Here is a 22,119-nt window from a genome sequence, read left to right as displayed (position 1 = left end):
ACAACCATGTTACTAACCTAACAACCACAGGGGTTCACTTAACAAGAAGAAAGGTCGTAAAATGGAGTAAAACTCACTTAATAAATCTTAGCAACAGAAAATTTGGGCTAGAATTCAGGGATAGGCAACCTTAGCTCTTTTATGACTCGTGGACTTCAACTCCCAGAATTCCTGAGCCAGCCATGCTGAGGGGAAAGGGAAAGGCTTCCAAGCTGAGCCATGCTGGCTCAGGAATTCTGGGAGTTGAAGTCCACAAGTCATAAAAGAGCCAAGGTTGCCTACCCATGGGCTAGGTTGTGACTGTAAATTGAGGATTACCTGTATTCCTTCCTCCTCCTTATTTTCCCCACAACAACAACCTTGTGAGGTGGGTTGGGCTGAGAGAGAGTGACTGTCCCTAAATCCGCTCTGGAGCAATATGATTGGCTACAGTCATTCACCCTCTCATCACCTTATGACTGAACTACAATGTGCACGGACCCGCTTGGGGCCAGGTTACTTGACGGACTGCCTCTCCCCAGTTACATCTATCTGGCCTATCAGAGAAGGAAGGTGAGGCATGTTGTGAGACCCAACCATCAAGGAAGTACATCTGGTGGGACCTAGGAAAAAGGTCTTCTCTGTTGTGGCTCCCTCCTTTCGGAACATCGTTCCCTGAAAGATCGGTCCCCCACCTTGTTACTTTTCTACGAGATCTCGAAGGTGCTGTCTCAGCTGTCTTGGGGAGCCCAAATCCGGAGCCAGTCAAGTGACTTGTCTGATTCTGTGGTCGCTGCCATGAAATGGGGAGGCTGGCAGTGGTGGTGGGGAATTCAACATGGATTTTTAATGTTGTATGTTGCCCAGAGAGTCACTGTTTGTAAGTTGGACAGCTATATACAGTGAATCGGTTATTTAATTAATTGGTTAATTCATTAATTAATTAAAACTGTCCTTAAAGATCACCCCAAAACCACAGCTAGGACAAAAAGCAGTGACCCACTTCATAATAAGAGGAACTTTTACAGTACAGGTAGTGCTTGACTTACGACAACAATTGAGCTCCACATTTGTGTTGCTAAGGGAAACGTATCAAGTGAATTTTGTCTGATTTTACAACCTTTCTTGACACAGTTGTTAAGTGAATCATTGCACTTGTGAAAGTAGTAACACAGCTGTTAAGTGAATCTGGCTTCCCCATTGACTGCTTATTGGAATGTCGCAAATGTCAATCACATGTCCCCAGGACACTGCAACTGTCATAAATATGAGTCAGTTGTCAAACGTTCAAATTTTGATCATGTGATCATGGGGCTGTTGCAACGGTTGTAAGTGTGAAAACAGCAATAGGTCACTCAATGAACTGTTATAAGCCGAAGACTACCTGTATCCCAATAAGACCAATAACACAGGAGCTTCTGGGTGCAGTTCAAGACATTGGTTATAAATCATCAGTTAAAATCTTCTATGGCTCAGGATCTCCTAGATCATAGCTGGAGGAAGCTCTATCTCCTATAATATAGGAGATAGAGCTTCCTCCAGCTATGATCTGCCTGCCCAAGGCATGTCTGCAGAGAGCATTTTAGGGCAGGAGCTCCTTTCCTAGATAAAGCCCTTCATCCAGATGATCTGGTAGGATCTGGCAGAGGTATAGGATCTCTGCACCCTCTGCACCCTGATTTTCAGACAGCTTTTACAACACACCTTCAGAGACTGACATGTGAATAGTTAAGAGATCCTTGAGACATTTGATAAAAGGCACTGATGATATATGATGGTAGGTTTTATGATTACAGCACAATGAATTCGGTTATCATAGTTTGGATGACTCTGTTTTGGTTTGGGATGATGACATTATTAATATTGTATTTGTATTTTGCTGCGCACATATCATAAAAAGAACTGAAGAATTGAAAGAACCAAATCTTTGTTACGATTGTTCAATGCCCAGAGTCATTTTGTCTCTGATGGGCAGCTGTAGAAATTGAATAAATGAACAAATAAAATACAGAAATAAAAATATAACAAAGTCCACATGTGCCCCTCGGTTTAATTTCACATGGCATTCAGTCCAATTTCAAATATCCTTTGCAAATCATTGGTGGAGACCTCTAACTATTGTTAATTGTTTTTTTCCCCTCTGATAGCCAGCTGGATAAGGAAGAAAAGAGGAAGATGGGGAGAAAATTGCATCTAATAGACAGAGATAAAGGTTTTACCAAATATCATCCTTGGTTTATTTAAATTGAACAAGGAATATTTGCATTTACTGAAACTGACCTCTGAGGCATTTGTTCAGTCTGAAAGATGATTAAGCACAGTGATGATCTGGAGAAACATATGCTCTTAGTGGCTAGCAAACAGCCACATATCCCAGAGAGAATACTTTCACTATATGACATTAATAGCTGGTCTCAGCATCTATTTGCATACATCGTTTTGAGACAAGGGACATTGGTAGTGGGAATAGATCTACCACTGCAAATTAAACTTCAATTTCCCAATTTCCCTTACTGTAGTCTTAGATTTTCCTAGTGGTCTCCAATTCAAGAACCAACCAGGTCCACTCCTGCTTAGTTTTCAAAATCAGCCAAAGTTGGATAAACGCTTAATTTTAATATTTCTTCTGGTTCCTTTCCTATATGAAAGTTGAATTGTAGGTACAAGAGTTCTTATCCTTAATTAACCAGTGGGGGAACTGGAGGGGGGTGGTGGAGAAGGGAAATCACACCTTTCCTATATGTTGTCCTGATTCAACATTGTATTAAGTCATCTTTGGATAGATCATGATTTGTTTAGGACTTTTTTGGGGTATGCCTTTGAGTCCATTTTGGCTTCTGGTGACTTCCTGGACTAAGTCCCTGTAGTTTTCTTGGCCAGATTTCGGCCAGATTTTGGAAGTGGTTTGCCCTTGCCGCCGCCTCTTTCTTCTAGTTGACCCAAGTGGCTTCGTGCCTAAGGCGCGCCAAACCCCATTCCGCGTCTTCCAAAGCAGACCACGGTGGCTTGAGGTGAGGTCACGGTAGCCACGCCAAACAGACACCGCTTAGTTTACGGTTCTAGCAGGACGGACTGACTCCCAGGCCGAGCCTCAAAACAACAATGCGGGGAGAGGCGGGGCTTCGGAAGGCAGCTGCAAACGGCACCTCGGGCGCTTCCCCAGCACGACACCGTCCCCGCGCCGCTCACGGGCAGTCCGCCCGCTCGGCCGGCTGTCAATCATTCTCCCCTCCCCAGCCGCCCGCCCGCCCGCCCATCCACCTCGCGGCAAGCACGCGGGCGGGCTGGAAGAGTCCCGCGCGCTCGCGGGTCCGACTTCTGGCGCCTTGGCCGCGCGCGACCCCGCGCGCCCTTTTGGACACTTTCCCGAGCCCTCTCTCCGCCCTCCCACCCCGGGCGCGGCGTCGCCCCGAAGAAGCGCCGCTTCCTCTTCCTCGCTCCGCCGATTTCGGGATATTCTCGGAGGCGCTCGCGCGCACGCTCGTGTTCACACACACACACACATACACACACAGAGAGAGAGAGGGAGGGAGGGAAAGAGAGAACACACAAATCTCTCTCAGCGCGCACAGGCCCCTCCTCTACTTCATCACCAAAGCCCTCTTCCTTCGGAGAAAGCAGCAACAGCCGCCCCGGGGGTGGCGGGCGGAGACGGACTGAGCCGCCCTCCTCCTCCTCTTCTTCTTCTTCCCCCCTCCCCCTCCCCTCCCCTCCCTCCCCTCGCCTTGCCTTTCCCGGCACCGCCCCACCTCGCTAGCCTCTCACCCCGCGCCCATCTGCCTCTCCGAGGGATCCCAACCCGGACCTGCCGCCCCTCCTCTTCCAAGGATCGCAGATTGGGACCTGCCGCTCCCCCCCCCCTCGCTCCCTCCCTTTTCCCGCTGCCTGGCGAGATCTCGTCCTCCTTCCGGCTGGGATCCCTTCATCACCTAGACGGCTGTCCCTCTTCCGTCGCTCCCGCAGCCTCCCGGGCGGCTCTTCCTAGCCTGGGCACTGCCCCCGGGATGCCTCCGCTTTGGGGGAAACCTCGCTGATCTGCAGCTCTGCCCAGCCGCCTCTGGGGACGCCGACCAGGCGCCTCCTGCTCGCCTGGAAGATCCGGCACCTTGGACAGCGCCCCAGGTAGGGATCCCGCGTTTTCTGGCCTACCGTGGGAAGGAGCGGCGAGGGGCGCTAGCAAGCCTTTGTCTGATCCGTCGCTTCGCCCTTTGGTGGGACGGGAGGTCCGTAGCGCTGGGAGGGCGACCTGGGAAAAGGCTATTCCGGGTCAATAAATGGAGAGGGGTGGGGGCAACCCGGGGCACCCGGGATGTGGGAAAGGTGACGGGACCAGTGTAGCGTGCGACTATATCAGGGTATCAGTCACCGATGTTCGCCGTGTGGCAAAGTGCCAACGCCATCCCTCGTGTACAGGGCAGCAATTTACAGAGCGGGTGCTTTGCAGCAAGGCTTGGATTTATGCCTGGTGCCAACCGGGTTGATTTATGCCTGTCCCCAGAGCCAGGCCATGGAGACAGCTCAATCCCGGAATGAAGTCAGGGCTCGCTCTGTGCATTGCCAGAGTCCGGAAGGGACTTGAGAGAAGGAAGGTCTACGGAGGCACATTTTAGCAAAGAGCCAGGCTGGGCTAACATCTCTGGGCCTTGCAGTTTCCCATGTGCTATCTTGCTCCTTCTGATACTTAAACCTTCCACGAGCCTGCCCCAGCCTCTGCCAGGTACACCCCTCCTCCTGTTTGCCTGCTAATCCGGGGTACTAGCTTTGGACCCCAAATGGCATGTTTGCCCAATCAGCCATCATCCCAGAAAACCCACTCTCCCCCTTTTAAAGCATGATCTCCCCCCCTCTTGTCACTAAACTTTTTCTAAGGCTTGGGTGAAAATTCTGCCATGGGACAGTTTCTTAACTCCCCTTGTTTCTGTCTCTCACCCTGAAGAAAGGTAGGGCTGGCATCTGTGGGAAAAGGGATGTGGGCAATATGCAGGGGAATTTGCGTGCAAGGGCTGTGCCACCCATAGCCTGTATTAATAGCTTCCCCATGGACCCGATCCCAAATCATGTCCTCACCATGCCAACTTTCTCCTTTGACACCCTCCCCCCCCCGATGGTCGTTCTCCCCTGGTTCTATCGATGCTTAATAAACTGGGTTAATGTGCACCTCAAGCCTTTAAGGCACCCGCAAGCATGCCTCCAGGCAATGAATAGTCTCCCTTCAGCGGTGTGGAGCCTAGGGGTAGCTGCAGCCTAAATCTAAATGTAACATAAAGAGAGGTGGGAAGCCCCCAGGCCCTCAGCTCCACTGAGATGGTGGACCTCCTGCTGGGGGACCCACTCCAGCCAGGAGCTGATGGGCACGAAAAGATTCTAGACCAGCTTTATGCAGCATGGACGGAACAGAAGGTAAATATATAGGCACTGGCAGCAGGTGAAGTATAAAAGCAATCCTGGCTGCATCTCAGAGACAAATAGATTTTCAGGGCATACAGGCAGTCCTCAACATACAGCCGCAATTGAGCCCAAAATGTATGTTGCTAAGTGAGACATTTGTTAAGTGAGTTTTGCCCCATTTGGTGACTTTTCTTGCCACCTTTGTGAAATGAATCAGTGCAGCTATTAAGTTAGTAACCCGGTTGTTGAGTGAATCTGGTTTCCCCATTGACTTTGCTTGTCAGAAGGTTGCAAAAAAGGGGATCACATGACCCCGTGATACTGCAACTGTCATAAATGTGAGTCAGTTGTCAAGCATCCGAATGTAAATCACGTGACCAGGGGGATGGTCGATGCTGCAAATGGTCGTAAGTATTTTTTTTTTTTTTTTATTAAAATTTTTCAAAAGTTTTACAAATAAAAATCCACCCCCCCCCTCCCCAACCACCCCACCCCCCCCCCGACTTCCCAGAACTGAATATAGGATTATTTAACAAATATTTTAAAAATAACATTTGCAATTTATAAAATAATTAATAATAATAATAAAAATCACAGTAATAATATATATAATAATAATATACATAACATAAACTTTAAAATGAATAATATATACTAAAAAAGAAAAAAAAAATAAAAAAAGAAGAGAGAGAGAGAAAGAAGAAAGAAGAAAGTAGACGAAGAATAAAGCATATATATATAAAAAAAAAAAATATATGAATAATAATACGTAAAAAATGTATATATATAAAAAAGAAAAAGAAGAAAGAAAGAAAGAAAAAACAATCATTACAAATTATAAAAAGGCTAAATAATATTTTTCCATATCCAAATTATGTTGTATAAAATTTATCCATTTTTCCCATACCGCAAAAAATTTTTCTTGAGATTGCTCCTTTAAGAAAGCCGAAATCTTTGCCATTTCTGCCAAATACGAAACTTTATGAAACCATTCTTGTAAAGTAGGCAAAGATTCCTTCTTCCAATATTGTCCTATTAACAACCTAGCGGCTGTAATCAAATTTAACATCAATATAACCTCCTTAGCATCACAGTCAATAACAATACCTAGTAAAAATAATTGCGGAGTAAATTTTACCCTCCTTTTAAAAATTCTTTGAATATTCCACCATATCTTAATCCAAAAAGCTTTTATATGCTTACACGTCCACCAAATATGGTAATAGGTAGCATCCAAATATCCACATCTCCAGCATTTCGGCTGTAGATTAGGGTACATAATGGACATTTTCTTTGGGTCAAGGTGCCATCTATAAAACATCTTATAAAAATTCTCTCTTAAATTTTGCGCTTGTGTGAATTTAACATTTCTTATCCAAATAAGTTCCCAAGTATCCATTGAAATCGTTTCACCAATATTCTGTGCCCATTTAATCATACAATCTTTAACTAGTTCAAGTTCTGAATCTAATTCCACTAAAACCCCATAAACTCTCTTAATATGGGTTGGCCTTTGATCTCTTACTTGTTTTAAAAAAATTTCATCTTCTCTAAGCCAGCCCATTTTACAATCCATCTTCCATCTATCCACTATTTGTCTATATTGGAACCATGAATAAGTTAAGTTTTCATGTGTTAATTCTTCCAAAGATTTTAACTGCCAGTCTTGGCCATCCCATCTTAGTAACTGTACGTAAGAGACCTTGTCCATATTTACCCCTTTCCTTATACCTTCTATGGCATGCCGAGGTATAGCCCATAATGGTATTTTGAAGTCACTTTTATAATACTTTCTCCACACTCTTAGCAAAGAGTTTCTTATAATATGAGACTTAAAAACCCAATCCACTTTTTTATTAAATATTAAATAGGCATGCCATCCAAAAAATAGGTCCCAGCCTTCCAAATGAAGTATTTCTGTATTTGTTAAATTCACCCAGTCGCTAATCAATGTCAATACTACAGCATCATAATACAATTTCATATTTGGTACCTTGAGTCCACCTCTCTCACGAAAATCTTGCATTATTTTAAGTTTCACCCTTGGTTTTTTCCCTGCCCAAACAAATTTATTAATACCTTTTTGCCCAAATGGTCGTAAGTATTGAAAAATGGTCACGTCACTTTTTTCAGTGGCGTTGTAACTTCAAAAAGGTCACAAATGAACTGTTGTAAGTTGAGAACTACCTGTGTTCTTTTAAATCCTGCTTTGTTGGGATCAGGACCCACATTTCCAATATTACATGCTCCCACCCTGTGTCTGTACAGACAGGTCTGATCAAAGCTCCAGCTAGCTAGCTCTAATGAACCTCCTACAATGTCCCCAGCTCTGAAATTCACATCCACATGACATTTGCAAGCGTACACAGGAAAAGTCCTGTCTTATGTTATTAAGTGTTTTGGCAAGATTGACATGTTTCTGGGAAGCCAAAGCCTCAAACTTTTCCTTACTGGTGCATCTGACACCTTGAGGAACTCAGGGGTATGGTTGCTGGTCTGATTCTACCACAGAGCTTTGGATGCCCCCATAGGCAGAGGTCTGTGTAGGGGAACCTTACGGTACCTCTCTGCACTCAGCTGTCCCACTTCTTTTTAAAATAAAAAATAAAAAACAAGCCACAGACAGGGTGATTTTTTTGCTGATCTGTTTTAAAGGGCTTGTTTGTAAAGAGGTCTGCCGTGTTATGTAGCCGTTTCTTACTAAAAAGTCCAACCTCTGTTTGCCGTGCTTTGAGCAGTGGCTGAGACGGAGGATCATGTTACAAGAAATAAAATACCGTGTGGAAAGGATGGCCAAGTGCATGCCATTTTGGAAGAGAACTCTCTGAATCAGGGGTTTTGGGCTGCAGCCCAGTCGGCCTGTATGCGCACCCATGTTTCTTCCCTCCTTAATGCCGCTTTGTGTATAAATATGGGCTTGTTTACAAATTGCATATGATGAAATGGAGTCTAATCCACCGAACCTTATGCTGCAACACATTTGTCAGACTTTAAAGTATCACAATGCTCTTTTGGTTTTGCTGTGATAGAGTAGCCCGGCTCTCTCTCAGGACAGAAATGGCTTTGCATACTCAGAGGTGCAGGAATAAGTAATAAACCGCATGATGTGAATCTAAACCTCGTGAAGATTTGCCTTCCGGTGCAAGCCTTATGCTGGAAGGATGGGAGAGCCAGGATTACAGTGAAGGCTGAACTTTACTCAGACGAATTCCTGGGCTCTTCAGCAAAGGGGCCCAGGATGGCCTCTTAGAGCCTGGCAAGTGATAGAGAGTTAAAAAAAGAAGAAGAGGACTTGGTTTTTCTCTGTCTCTTTTTTAAACAATGCATCAAGGCTTATTCCCAAGGCAATGTATTTAGCATCGAGGTAGCAGGGAGGAAAGATACATTTCTATTCCTGTCAGCATGATGGTGCCATAATTTTAAATGACTTCAAAATGCAAAACTGCATATGGCATGACTGAGGAGTTGCCTTTTTTCTGGTTTGTGTAGAAGCCGTTGCAAAACATTGGCTGGTGACAGAGGAAAACTGAGCTGTGTGCTTCATATGCTGAAGCTGTGTACATCAAAGCCTCTTATCTTGCAGACTCCAGCAAGACCACTAAGCTCCAGGAACACAACTCCTTTGCCCCCCTGCTGCCAAAGCAGGCTAATGCCCATGGGCGTGAGACCCAAGCCAGGAGGCTCTGTGTTCAAGTCTCTTCCTGGCTGCAAGCAACCCCCCTGGGTTTTAGACAAATAACTCACTTCTCCGTTTCACTCTGGTTATATGGAGATAACAACTACAACCACAACCGCTTCTTAGCAATGAATTAACATACAAGTACTCCTCGATTTACAAACACAATTGTGGCCAGAATTCCTGTTGTTAAGCAAGTCAGTTGTTAAGCGAGTGGCACCCGATTTTACAATCTTTCCTGCCACCGTTGTTAAGCCAATCACTGCAGTTGTTAAGTGAATCACATTGTTGTTAAGTGAATATGGCTCTCCCCCATTGACTTTGCTTGCTGGATGCTGTCTGGGAAGGGGGCAAATGGTGATCGCATGACCATTTATCATGAATGCATGCCGGTTTTCAAGTATCTGAATTGTGATCACAGGACCATGGAGATGCTGCAATGGTCATTGGTGCGAGGATGAGTTGTAAGTCCCTTTTGTCAGTGCCACTGTAACTTCAAACAGTCACTAACTAAAAGGTTGTAAGTTGAAGACTACATGTAGATTTCTTTGGTGTGAAAGCCACCTCAACAAGCCTTTGGATGATAGGCGTGTCCAAAGTCCACATACATGTCTGCATCCATCCAAACTTGCATTCCTCAGATGTGGCAAACCTGCACTTTCCAGCAATCCCTGCAAACTCAGGTTAGCCATCCCGGATAGAAACGGATAAATAAATTGATGTCAATAAACAAATAAAAATGCCAAGATAGAATTCTTTGAGAAGTCCATTAACTACTATGGATTACAAGCTGCTCTAACTCCACTGGTTTTGATGCACCCAGCTTGGTACCCAGAACTGCTTTGAGGAAGGAAGGAAGGAAGGAAGGAAGGAAGGAAGGAAGGAAGGAAGGAAGGAAGGAAGGAAGGAAGGAAGGAAGGAAGGAAGGTGTGGATCAAGAACCTCTCTGCATGCAGAAAAAGTGTGACAGCAACCTGATTAATATTAACGGGTGAAGTAACGAAGGTGGCACAAGTAATGGAGAAGCTGGCAGATTGCATTTATTTATTTCCTGCAAAATGCTGATTCCTTCTCTCTGTAAATAGATTCTGGAGCGGATGTTTCTGGGGCTTGGCCCCATCTCTGCTGTCTCCTGGGGCTTCAAGGGGAAGAAATTGTCAGTGGTTGGGAGACAGGAGGTGTGTGTGTGTATGCGTGGGGGGGAGAGATGAAGGGCAGATCCCTTCCAGCAATCCTGCTTGGACGTTGGAGCAGTGAGATTCCCTTTAACTCTGGCTGTGCTGATGCTGGGCTGAGAAGAAAAATCATTCTTGCTTTTGCATTGCAAGTCAAGTCCGTGGCAGAAGCCTGTGCGTGGAAGTGGGGAGGGTGGGAGCATGACATGGGGGCCTTGGAAGGGATGGAAGAGAAGAAGGGGCCGCTGGAAGGCTCTGGGTAGAATTCCTTTGCCTGGGCCCAATGACAGACAGTAACTAGGCAACTCTTGGCAAATCTTACCAGCCTTGATTAGCCCTCAAAATCATTACCCTGTGGGGGTCAGGAAAGGAAACATCTGGGAAGGAGCCTTCACATCATCTTGATAGCAATGGCATTTATATATCACTTCATAGTGCTGTACAGACCTCTCTAAGTGGTTTACAAAGTGAGCACATTGCCCCCAACAATCTGGGTCTTCATTTTACCGATCACGGAAGGATGGAAGGCCGAGTCAACCTTGAGCCGGTCAGGATCGAACTGCTGGCAATGAATTAGCTTGCAATGCTGCATTCTAACCACTGTGCCACCACAGCCCCTGATGTCCCAGTTGGCCTTCCTTCTCACCAAAGGTAGCCTGAATCATGGTGGCATTGTTTGAGTTAGCCTCAGTGTATGAATGAACCTTGCACTTGAGGGTTTCTAAGTTACGTTTTGTGGCTAAGTGTGGTTGGCTAGCCCACCCAGGTATGGTTTACTCCAAAGCCATAATATACCATGACTTAATACAGGGGCAAATCTACACCTACAGGTCCACCTTGACCCTAATATTATAAGACAGTGGTGGCGAACCTATGGCACGGGTGCCAGAGGCGGCACTCAGAGCCCTCTCTGTGGGCACGTGCACTGTCGCCCAGTCCTAGGCCTTCAGCTGGGTTTTATAAAACCTTTTTGCTTTAGGCCTCTGCTGCTGTGTGCAAAAAAAAAAAAAAAAAGGTTCAATCAATTAATCAATTTCAACTTCTTGCGGGGAAAAAAAAGATCTTGCAAAGTTGGAATTGATTGATTGAACTTTTTAGTCCCACCCAGTCTGCCGTTACCACCGCAGCCACGCCCATCCAATGGGCCACACCCATCCAATGGGCCACACCCACCCGGCACCCAATGATGCGTAAGTGGGTTTTGGGTTGCAGTTTGGGCACTCGGTCTCTAAAAGGTTCGCCATCGCTGTTATAGGAAAATCTCAGTGAGAGTATGAGAACCATCTAGCCCAGCAAACTTTATCCCAGTATTTCCTAACCTTGACAGCTTTAAGATGGATGGACTTCGACTTCCAGAATTCCCCAGCCAGCCTTGCATGGCTGGCTGGGGAACTCTGGGAGTCGAAGTCCATCCATCTTAAAGCTATCTAGGTTGGGAAATACAACTTTATCCAGACAGCCAAAACATAGGAGTGTCTTCAGTGGGGGTGAGAGCTGTCAAAACTTTGAAATGATGATTGCAACCATGTGATTCAACACCAAGCCTGGTTTTACCTATGTTTTTAGATGTGATGAATTTAGAAAAAGGGGGGGGCATCCATCATACATTTGGGCCATTGTTTTGACTTTTGGACACACACACACACACACACACACACATCCTCAAATCTCCCTGCAAATCCTGTCAACAGGTCATGTGGCAACCTCCACTATGTCAAGCTGATATGCTAGTTATTGATATTGTTTAAGACATGCTGCACTAAATTAGTGTTTGTTTAATGATGGCTTGCTGAAGAAGACACACCTGGATGCATCCGTAACGCAAAGCATAAGGTCTTTTGTGTGGATTAATTAATGATCAAAAATCACCAGTGTACATTCTTCTCCTTTGAGGAGAGAAATATAAAAACTTTGTGCCAAATAGGAGCCTAATTTCTGAAATGAAATGAAGATCTCCCTTCAAACCACATGAAAAGGAAAAATGCTTGCTTTGCCCCTTGACTCATTCTGCCTGCCTGCCTGCCTGCCTATCTCCCCCCCCCTCTCTATCTATCTATCTATCTATCTATCTATCTATCTATCTATCTATCTATCTATCTATCTATCTATCTATCTATCTATCCAGCATCACAATCTCTGATATCTAAGGCAGCACCTTCATCAATACATCAAACTGGCTCTCTTCTAGCCATCTTATATAATGAGTTTAGGCTATCATTTTAGGTAAATCCAGCTCTGATACTGTTCAAGTGGCTCCATATTTTGGGGGGCAACTGCATTCCTGCAAGTGGTTTTGTTGGATCTGTGTGATCTGTTTGGTTATACTTATTAAAAGTTGCCCATCTTAATCACCATTCTTCATCTAGATTGTAAGATTGTGCTATGTTATTCCAAATTGTTTTCCTAGATTTAAGCCTGGTGAGAGGTAGAGAGTCTTAATATTCTATGTATTGGAAGATCTCTAAGAGTGGATGGCATATTTATCTTATTCCACTCTCGGATTGTCTTTTGTTGTCACCTGAGATCAGGAGGGGAACTAATAATGATGATGATGGTGATGATGATGATGATGATGATGTTGGAAGGGACCTTGTCCAACTCCCTGCTCAGGCAGGAAGCCTGAGACTGGCTGTCCAGTCTCTCCTTAAAAACTTCCAGTGTTGGAGCATTCACCGCTTCTGGAGGCAGGTTGTTCCACTGGTTAATTGTTCTAACTGTCAGGAAGTTTCTCCTTAGTTCTAGGTTGCTTCTCTCCTTGATTAGTTTCCACCCGTTGCTTCTTGTCCTGCCTTCAGGCGCCTTGGAAAATAGCTTGACTCCCTCTTCTTTATGGCAGCCCCTGAGATATTGGAATACTGCTATCATGTCCCCCCTTGTCCTTCTCTTCATTAAACTAGACATACCCAATTCCAGCAGCCATTCCTTATATGTTTTAGCCTTCAGTCCCTAATCATCTTGGTTGCTCTTTTCTAATGTTTTCTAATATTAGAAAGAATATGGAGCCATGACGGTGATGTGGATTTAAGGATTCCAAATATTATTCTCATTATGTCATTAAGATGAACATCAATCTTGTTGGTATGACAACTTCTCCCCCCTCCCCCCCAAAGTAGGTATTCCTAAATGTTACAGAGTGGGAGGGGTATAGTTTAAAACCTCCAAGGAGCTCTGCAGTAATTGATAATAATGATGGATTGCTATCAAACAGGCTGGCCATTCCGATATATTCTAGTTTATCCAGCTGGAAAGCTCAGCACCTTTCATTACCTCTCTTTCTCTGCAGCCCAGCCTTGAGAAAATAGAAAAGAATATAGTTTGGCTCTTCCTGCCCAGAGTCCCGAAATGTGGTATTTAAATGTTGTGCAGTTTTAAAATACGAGAGAGTAATTGTGCCAGAGGAAGGCTTCTACTGAGAAATCCCCTTACTCATCTGTAATCATCCCAAGGAATTTATTGAGAAAGGGGAAATTTAGGAAAAACAGCAAATGATGGCAACAATCCAAAACACAGAAGTTCAAATAAAATTAGTAAATTCAGCCTAGCTGAACTCCTCACTTGTTACCTGCTGGGATGTTATTAGATAGGTCCCCTTTGCTTCTTCTTTTTCTTTTCAGGAATAACCTCGCCTCCCTTTTTAAAAAAAATGATGATGATGATGACGACGACAATGACATCCATTCAGTCATGTCCAACTCTTGGTGATTCTATGGTCTCGCCATATCTTCCAATCTTTTTTTTTTTTTTTTTAAATTAGCTATGGATAATTGAAAGTCAATCCCTTTGGGAAGAGAATTGCTTTGCCCAATCAATCATAATGCTCTACTTTGGGACTCCTTGGTCCACCAAGAAAACCATAAATTATCTAGTACAGGGGTGTCAAACTGCCAGCCTACGGGTCGGTTTCATCATACCGGAGCCGCGCCCATCCCATTGCCGGCAATGGTGAAAAAGCTCTGATACGTCGCACGATGTCACATGACATCGCGAGTTTGACATGCCTGATCTCATAGCTAAAGCCACCATCTTAATGACCCTTGCTGGAATGATACTTAGAGGAATAATACAAGCGTAGTTGAGTTTTCACTAGTGAGGCTATTGTAGTAAAAGAATTACAAAGGAGAAGGTATATTTGGAAGATGAAAGATGAATTTTGTCTCTTCACAGCTCTCAGCAAGGAATCAATTTACCAAATGGTGTAGGTGGCACTCTTGTGGATAGGGAAAAGATTCATTTGTTGTGCTAATTCACAATCACTATGGCAAGCACTGGTTGCATACCCATGCCTCCAGTAGCTTCCTACCTTTCTAAAAAAGCCTCTGGTGGTAATACTCTGCATGCTTACACTTCTCTGTTGGGTTGGTCTTCCAATCAATAATGTGACTGAGTGTAATGTTAGAGTATAGGTCCTGACTTCATGCTGCACGTACACAATTGCATTGAGTGAAGACTTTGTGAGTTCCTTCTCCTAGTGTACGCCTCCATCAATGTGACTGCCATTTTATTTGATTAGTGTTGGAAAACATCTGCAGAGCTCAGATGGACAAACAGTGCAAAGTACGCAGAGATCTTTGGCATGTTTCATTTCCCCCCAGCAATTGCTTAGAAGGAACTAAAACAAACAAAAAAGGAGCACAATTTGTCAGTGGCCTTGCAAGAACGCATCTCATTCTCTTTGCGGCTGTTGCCATTGCCCTCTCTTGTCTGGAGGTCAATCCACCCCAGCAGGCTGGAAAGAGGCAGCAACAAACAGGAGGCTTCCTGCCTCTGTAACTGCTTACTTGCTCAGAGAGATGTGCAGCCAGCAGTAGTAGGAAAGAAGAAAAGTGCAGCCAGCAATAGTAGGAAAGAAGAAAAGCAATGGAACCCCTGATCCCTGTAGCCATGAGCAGAGATCCCCAGGCAAGGCTAATCCTCAATGTGTTCTCAATACTCGCCCATAACTTTGAGCTCTGGGCCTCTTGGACATCAGGCAAAAGAGCTTTTCTGGTGTTTCCTTGAGAGCCTCAATATTGTAGTTAGTTTTTCCCCCTCTTGCTGCATCTCCTCTATTTTGGAAGAGCCTCCCAACATATATCTCCATCATGTTCCTTGAACAAAGTTGACATCAGGCCCCAAGACTCAAGAAAGACACATGGAATTAGTTCTGAGCAGTTTCCTTTATTGTTCCTCAACCATGCACACAAAGCTTGCCCAACTAAAACAACTATTTGCATCACTACATATATAGTTTGCGTCTGCGAACAGTTAGGAAGGATCCTCCGTAGCACTCTTCCTCTAAGCTTTGCTGTCTCTTTGCCCCCTGGAATGCAGCCTCCTGGGAATCCAGACTGCATTCCACCACAGTTATTCAATGTTTACTGCAGGTTGAGCCAGAGAAGCCCAAGGGTGCTATTTTGAATGCCAATTTTGAGTGGTTGTGCCTGTGGTCTTTCTAAAAGGAGAGGCTGATGACTGAATCTACAGGGGTACCTGTAAGACTGATTAAAAAAAGTCAAGATGGTACCATCTTGTGATTGAAACTCTGCCTTTTTAAATGTGTGTTGGATACATGATGCCCATTTAAAAAACAGGTGGAGCTTTGATTGCACTATCATGGCTGCTACTGACTTTTTTTTTTTACACTGTCCTGGGTACCTCTGGGCTGTATACTTTAGCATAGGAACATGGTATTTACAAGGCACCGGAACACCCGCTCCCATCCCATTTCAGCAGTCAGTAATTGGAAGATGAAGAAAGTGGCCCCAAGAAAGTGCTATAATACTACATGAGACAGAAGCAACATTATTTTTTTATAACATTTTGTTAATTTTCTCATTTTACAATTGAGTATTTAAAAAGCAACGTGATGACTGGGTTAATCAATATTTCAATAGCATACATAAGTCTTTACTATAAATCTCATGTTACAACATCAGATATTTCCTCTTTTTCCCTTAATATCTACTATCTCATATTGGGCTAGTACAGTTATTATTATTATTATCAACTAAATAAAAACATCTTTGTTACAATTATTAATAATTTCAGCTTATACATAACTTAATTGCGTTTGCATTCAATTCTTATATACAATCAATGTCCTGTTATTGCTTTTTTTTTTCTTCCAAGCTTTAATTTCCCATCAATATTCAAATTAACATTTGTTATTTATGATTTCCAAGTATTTTATATTTAGGTGACCAAAATTTCCCTTATCTCAACTTCTTCCTTTTTCCATTTTCATAGCAAAGTCTAATATTCTAAATACACATCTTATCTATTTGATTATAGTCTTGTTCTATTTTCCAAAGGTTATCTATTTTCCACCATGTTAAACCTTCTAATTAATAATACAGTATCCCCACTAATAAGTCAAAACCATTATACTGTATGTGTTGTCTAGGTTAACCAATAATTCAGTAATATACATAAATTTTTTAGTTTAGGTCTAATATTGGAAGCTCAAATACTCCCTCTGTTTTTCTAGGAATATCTGTTATCTCATATTGGGTAAACAGAATTCTTATTTTCAACTAAGTAAAAAGATTCTTGTTACATTTATCAATACCTTTTAGCCTATACACAAACTTTAATTTCCCATCAATATCCAAAAAACAAACACAAAACCCCCACTATTATTTATAATTTCCAAATATTTTATGTTAGGTGACCAAAAGTTTCCCTTATCTCAACTTCTCCCTTTTTCCCTTTTCATACCAAAGTCTTAATAGTCTAGTTACACATCTTACCTATTCAATTATAATGTTACTCTATTTTCTAAAAGTAAGGTGACCAACCGTCCTCCTTTAGGGAGGACAGTCCTCCTTTTGTAAGTTCTGTCCTCCCTCGAAAAGTGTCCTCCTACATGTCCTCCTTTTTAATATTTGAAGACTAATCTGCAGGGCTTTTTTTTCTCATAGAACACTCAGAACGGCATTCCGGCACCTTTTTTTTTGATGTTTTTTTTTCAACTTTTGCATGAGCTGTGCTACTCCCCCTATTGGCTTTTGAAAGCCAATAGGAATTGCTGCTGAGCGTGCCAAACACCCAACTGGCAAACTTTGCACATGCAAGTTGTCTGCAGCGAAGGCGAATTGGCAGGAACTTTGCACTCCTCCCTGCTACCCAACTACACCATCTCCTAGTTAGTTCCAAAGATACTGTGCTATGGGAACCACGGGGCCCTCTCTACACGGGGCTGCACAGGGTGGGTGGTGGTGCTGGTGGGTGGCTGCAGGTGGGGTGTGTCGATGGCGGGCTGCCCCCCAGGGCCGGAGTTGGTGCGGCTGGTGCTTTGGGAGCCACGGGGCCCGCTCTACATGGCAGGGCAGTGGTGCTGGCGGGGCAGCTGCGGGCGGGGGTGCGGCAGGCGGTTGACCTTCCATGGGCCGAGCCAGTTTTTACGATATTTTTTTCTTCAATTTATTTGTGTCCTCCTTTTCATTGTAAAAAAGTTGGTCACCTTACTAAAAGTTATTTATTTTCCATCATATTCAATCTTCTAATTAGTAATATAATATCCCCTCTAATAAATCAAAGCCATTATTTTCTTCTTCCTTACTCTGGCTTTCCTCCTTTGTCAGCTAACCTTCCATGTCAGTGCCTTTGAATCATCAAATAGTTCTCCCTCTATTATTATATATATTATTTGAAGTAAGAAAGACCATTTGGTCTTTTTTGGGAAGAATGAGCCCCTTTGTATTCATTAAATCGCCTCCCTGCTACTCCAATTTCCCACAATGGTCCTGATAGATTTATCTTCCATTCAGTCTGTTCTTCTTCCTTTTCCTCAAATTTCTTCTGATTTTTGTAAAAAGTCTTTTCCAGTTTCAGTGTTATCACTCCCTCTTCTGATTTTTCCGTTGGCTGGGTCTGTTTGTCAATTGAGTCCTCTGTTTTAGTGTTTAGTTGTTCCAATTTTCCTTTTATTTTCTGCATTGTTAGTTCTTTGGTTGTAGTCAAAATCTGGGTTTGCATATTGAAGCTGGCACCTTGTTCCTTTATGTTGCTTCTTATTTTGTCACAAGCTGAAAGGAAGGTTTCGTGTATTGACTTCAACATGAAAAGAATTTTTTCCTGATCTTCATCCATATTCTCTTGATAGTGTGTTAAATTGAAGACTTCAGTATCAAACATTAAAAATAGTATATATATATATATATATATATATATATATATATATATATACGCTATATATATACACACACAGAGTATATATATATTGTGATAAAAAAGGCGTTCACCAGGAGATAAAAACAATACAGTTTTAATGGATAAAACCAAGCTTTCGATGGCTAGGAATCTGCCATCATCGTCAGGGTACAAACCAACCAGTAAGCATGTATTTCCCAAAGTTCTTCCCAGCTTAAGAACAAAAAGGGGTGGGGAGAGGGGCGATCATGCAGATGTAAGCAGGGATCATAAGAAAGAGTCATCAAATACTGAAAGTGAAGTTAGAACCAATCAGCTGGGACCCGTCACGAGGTCCATGCGTAGAATGCGGGTGTGGCTGTACTCATAAGCAAGTTTCCTTACTGGTTGGTTTGTACCCTGACGATGATGGCAGATTCCTAGCCATCGAAAGCTTGGTTTTATCCATTAAAACTGTATTGTTTTTATCTCCTGGTGAACGCCTTTTTTATCACTATGTATATACCCAGGAATCGTTATTCTTCTATTTTTAATGTTATTCTATATACACACACACACACACACACACACACACACACACACACACACACTCTGTGTGTGTGTGTGTGTGTATATATAGTATATATATCGCGTGTGTGTGTATATATAGTGTATATATGTGTGTGTGTGTATATATATGTATGTGTATATATGTGTGTGTGTGTGTATGTATGTATTCTATAAATTATATTAAATATTTTAAAAAAGAAGGGAAAAAAAACAAACTAATGTGAAGTAAGAAAAAGAAAGAAGAAACCAAAGAGAAAGTTAAAAAGGGCAAGAAAGGAAAACAAAAAGAAAAGAAAAATGAAAATAGAAGCAGTGCAAGGGGTTTCCAATCAGCAATAAATGTAGATATTGTCTTTTCTCTAATTCAAGTCAACGTGGCCATCTCAGCAAGTTTCATCCTCTTCCCCAACAATTCCTCCATTGTGGGGAGTGCTGAATTTTTCCATCTTTGTGCATAAAATAATCTTGCTGCAGTGATCATATAGAAAAACAAATTCCATAACTTTTTATTCCGCTTGTCCATCAATCCCAGAAGAAAAACCTGTGGTTTCAATGGTATATTCATATTTAATATCCTCTGAATCAGTGTATGTTTCTGAATCCAGATTTTTTTAGCTTTTTTACATGTCCACAGAACATGATAAAATATCCCTTCGTGTTGTTCACCTCTCCACCATAAATTCCAAGTGCCTCTGTATATTCACGACAATTTCTCAGGTGACATATAGCAACCGTACATCATTTTATAAAAAGTTTATAACATAATGTACATTTCAATCCTTTCAGCCACTTACTTTCCCAGAATGTAAATATTTCTAATAACTGTAAATAGGAGAACCATTGATACCGTAATTATATTTCTGCCACTAGTTCTTCTCTGGATTTTATTTTATATTCCTCCTGACAAAATTCTACTATCTCACGATAAGTTAGCCATTTATTATTTCCCATCTATAAAGTGCTTCTTGGGCTGAGAATGACAAAGGTGTTTTGGGGCACAATCTGGGTCTGGGTCTATTCTATATTCTAGTAATGATTTTTATTAGATTTTTATGTTATTTTTATAACATTAACCTTATTTCAGCCAGCCCCCCTCCAAATACCAGACTGTGTTCTTCTAGTTCCAAAAGCTTTCTATTTCTCAACAACACCAATCTTTTCCCCTACCCAAATGAAACGGCAAGCTGCAAAATACGATTTCAAATCACGTCTCCTCCTCTTCTTTTCCTTGCATCTTGTAACACCTTTCCTTTGCATCTTGTAACACCTTATACTTTACTTGTGGGTTTTTTTCACCTCTGCCACGCAAATTTAGATCTGTCCTTCTGCCACTGTTTAAATTGCGCATGAGTTGTCAAAACAGCTATGGTCTGAAACAAAAACATCATTCTGAGCAAGGCAATCAATTTTATCACAGAAATTTCCCTCAGCAATGACAAGTTTCATTAACATCTCCCCTCTGCCGCCTCCCCAAAAACCAAACAAACCCTGAGTAGATCTGAAGGAGAAGCTGAAAAACAGAGCCCAAACAAGGAGTTAAAACACTTTGCAATGAAAGGGAAGTATTTGGCCACGTTTAATCAAAGAAAGAGAAGAGAAGGGGAAGCAGCCATTGATAGAATGGTATAACAGATGAGAAAAGGAGATTTCTTAATCTCATTAATTGCTCTCTTATCATCCTTCCCCCTTTCTCTATAATTCTGTCTTTCCCTCTTTTATAAAATATGGATTTATTTCTAAAATTTCTGTGCTGCTCTATTCCAGACAGGCATTGATTGGCATAACAAAATGGCGTTCCACCTTTCGGGAGAGTTTTTGCCTTGCACACTTATTTATTTAGTGTATGGCGATGTTACATTAGTCAGGAGACCACAGTGCTATTACAAAGTAGTTGTTTGGTTGCTGACAATTGCCAGTATGTTCTCTTCATGCTCTTGTGCTATCCAGAGTGCACCACAGGGGGTAGACTAACTCTTAACACTCATAAGACCAACAACATTCTGCAGTGTCATCCGGGGCTTTTCCCACCAATGTCACCTCACATTTGGGCATCACCTTCGGGCAGGTTTGGCACTGGTTGAATTTGTACTACTGCTCAAAGTGCCGATTTTTCCTACTGAAGTGGTACCCATATATCGACTTGCATGTAGCATGCTCTTGAACTGCTAGGTTGGCAGAAGCTGAGACAAGGGATGGGAGCTCACTCCGTCACTTGGTGCTAGGACTCGAACCGCTGGAGCGCAAACCTTCTCCAGCATCAGCCATCAAGTCATCGCGCCTTTTTTTTCCTTGCACAACTTAGCATTAAGCTGTGGACTTCAGTGGCTGTGCTGGTTGAGGCTCCCTGGATTCAGGACACTTACGAGGCATCAGGTTGACGAGTGCTGGAGATAGCAGCCTCCAACTCTGCTCATTGCAGCTTTGTCCATTTCCGTTCCATTCAACCCAATGCGAGACTTATTTACTTTCAGGTGTCCTCAGCTTATAACCATCTGAGGGGTCCTTGATGCTCTCTGAGCTTGGTTGTTTTCTTGCAGATGTTTCATTATCCAAACTAGGCAACATCCTCAGTGCTGGTGATGTTACCTAATTTGGGTAATGAAACATCTGCAAGAAAACAACCAAGTTCAGAGAGCACCAAGGACCCCTGATTTCAACCCTGAGCTACAAATATTCTCCTTTATTGGTTACAACCATTTGTTTAGCGACTGTTCAAAGTTACGACAGCACTGAAAAAAGTGGACTTATGACCAGGCCTCCCACTTATGACTGTTGCAGCATCTCCACAGACATGTGATTAAAATTTGGATGCTGGGCAGCTAGCATGTATTTACGACGATTGCAGTGTCCTGGGGTCACGTGATCGCTACTTCCCAGTCGGCTTCCGACAAGCAATGGAGAGAAACTGAATTCACTTAACAATTAGCCACCATGTGACTCACTTAACAATTACAGGGATTCACCTTAAAACCATGGCAAACAAAGGTTGTAAAATTGGACACGATTCAACTGCCTTGCAGTTGTGGTCATAACACACAAAGGGTGAAACTGAATCAGTGCATTCATTCCATGTAGGAGAGGCCTGTCTGTGTGTCCGGTCATTTGGGGAAGCTTTGTAGCCTTTCTACAAGTAACCTTTTTCCCCCCAAATGTGAGGAGAGAGTTATGAAAGGACAGATTCTACCATGCTGCCATAATTTTCAGAGTGCAATGTAGCACTGC

General features: G+C 42.9%; 1 long non-coding RNA gene across 1 annotated transcript in view; it reads left to right on the top strand.

The window, feature by feature from the left end:
• The first annotated feature begins 3,365 nt into the window (after nt 1-3,365).
• Nucleotides 3,366-22,119, top strand: part of LOC120311105 — an 83,892-nt gene continuing 65,138 nt past the window's right edge. Inside the window, exon 1 of the long non-coding RNA XR_005557526.1 lies at nt 3,366-4,101. This is a non-coding gene — a long non-coding RNA (uncharacterized LOC120311105). The remainder of the gene's footprint in view (nt 4,102-22,119) is intronic.

The sequence above is a fragment of the Crotalus tigris genome, unplaced genomic scaffold (assembly GCF_016545835.1).
Source record: "Crotalus tigris isolate CLP2741 ecotype Arizona unplaced genomic scaffold, ASM1654583v1 scf7180000018317.730465, whole genome shotgun sequence".
NCBI classification, from domain to species: domain Eukaryota; kingdom Metazoa; phylum Chordata; class Lepidosauria; order Squamata; family Viperidae; genus Crotalus; species Crotalus tigris.
This window is presented reverse-complemented; position numbering and strand designations above follow the sequence as displayed.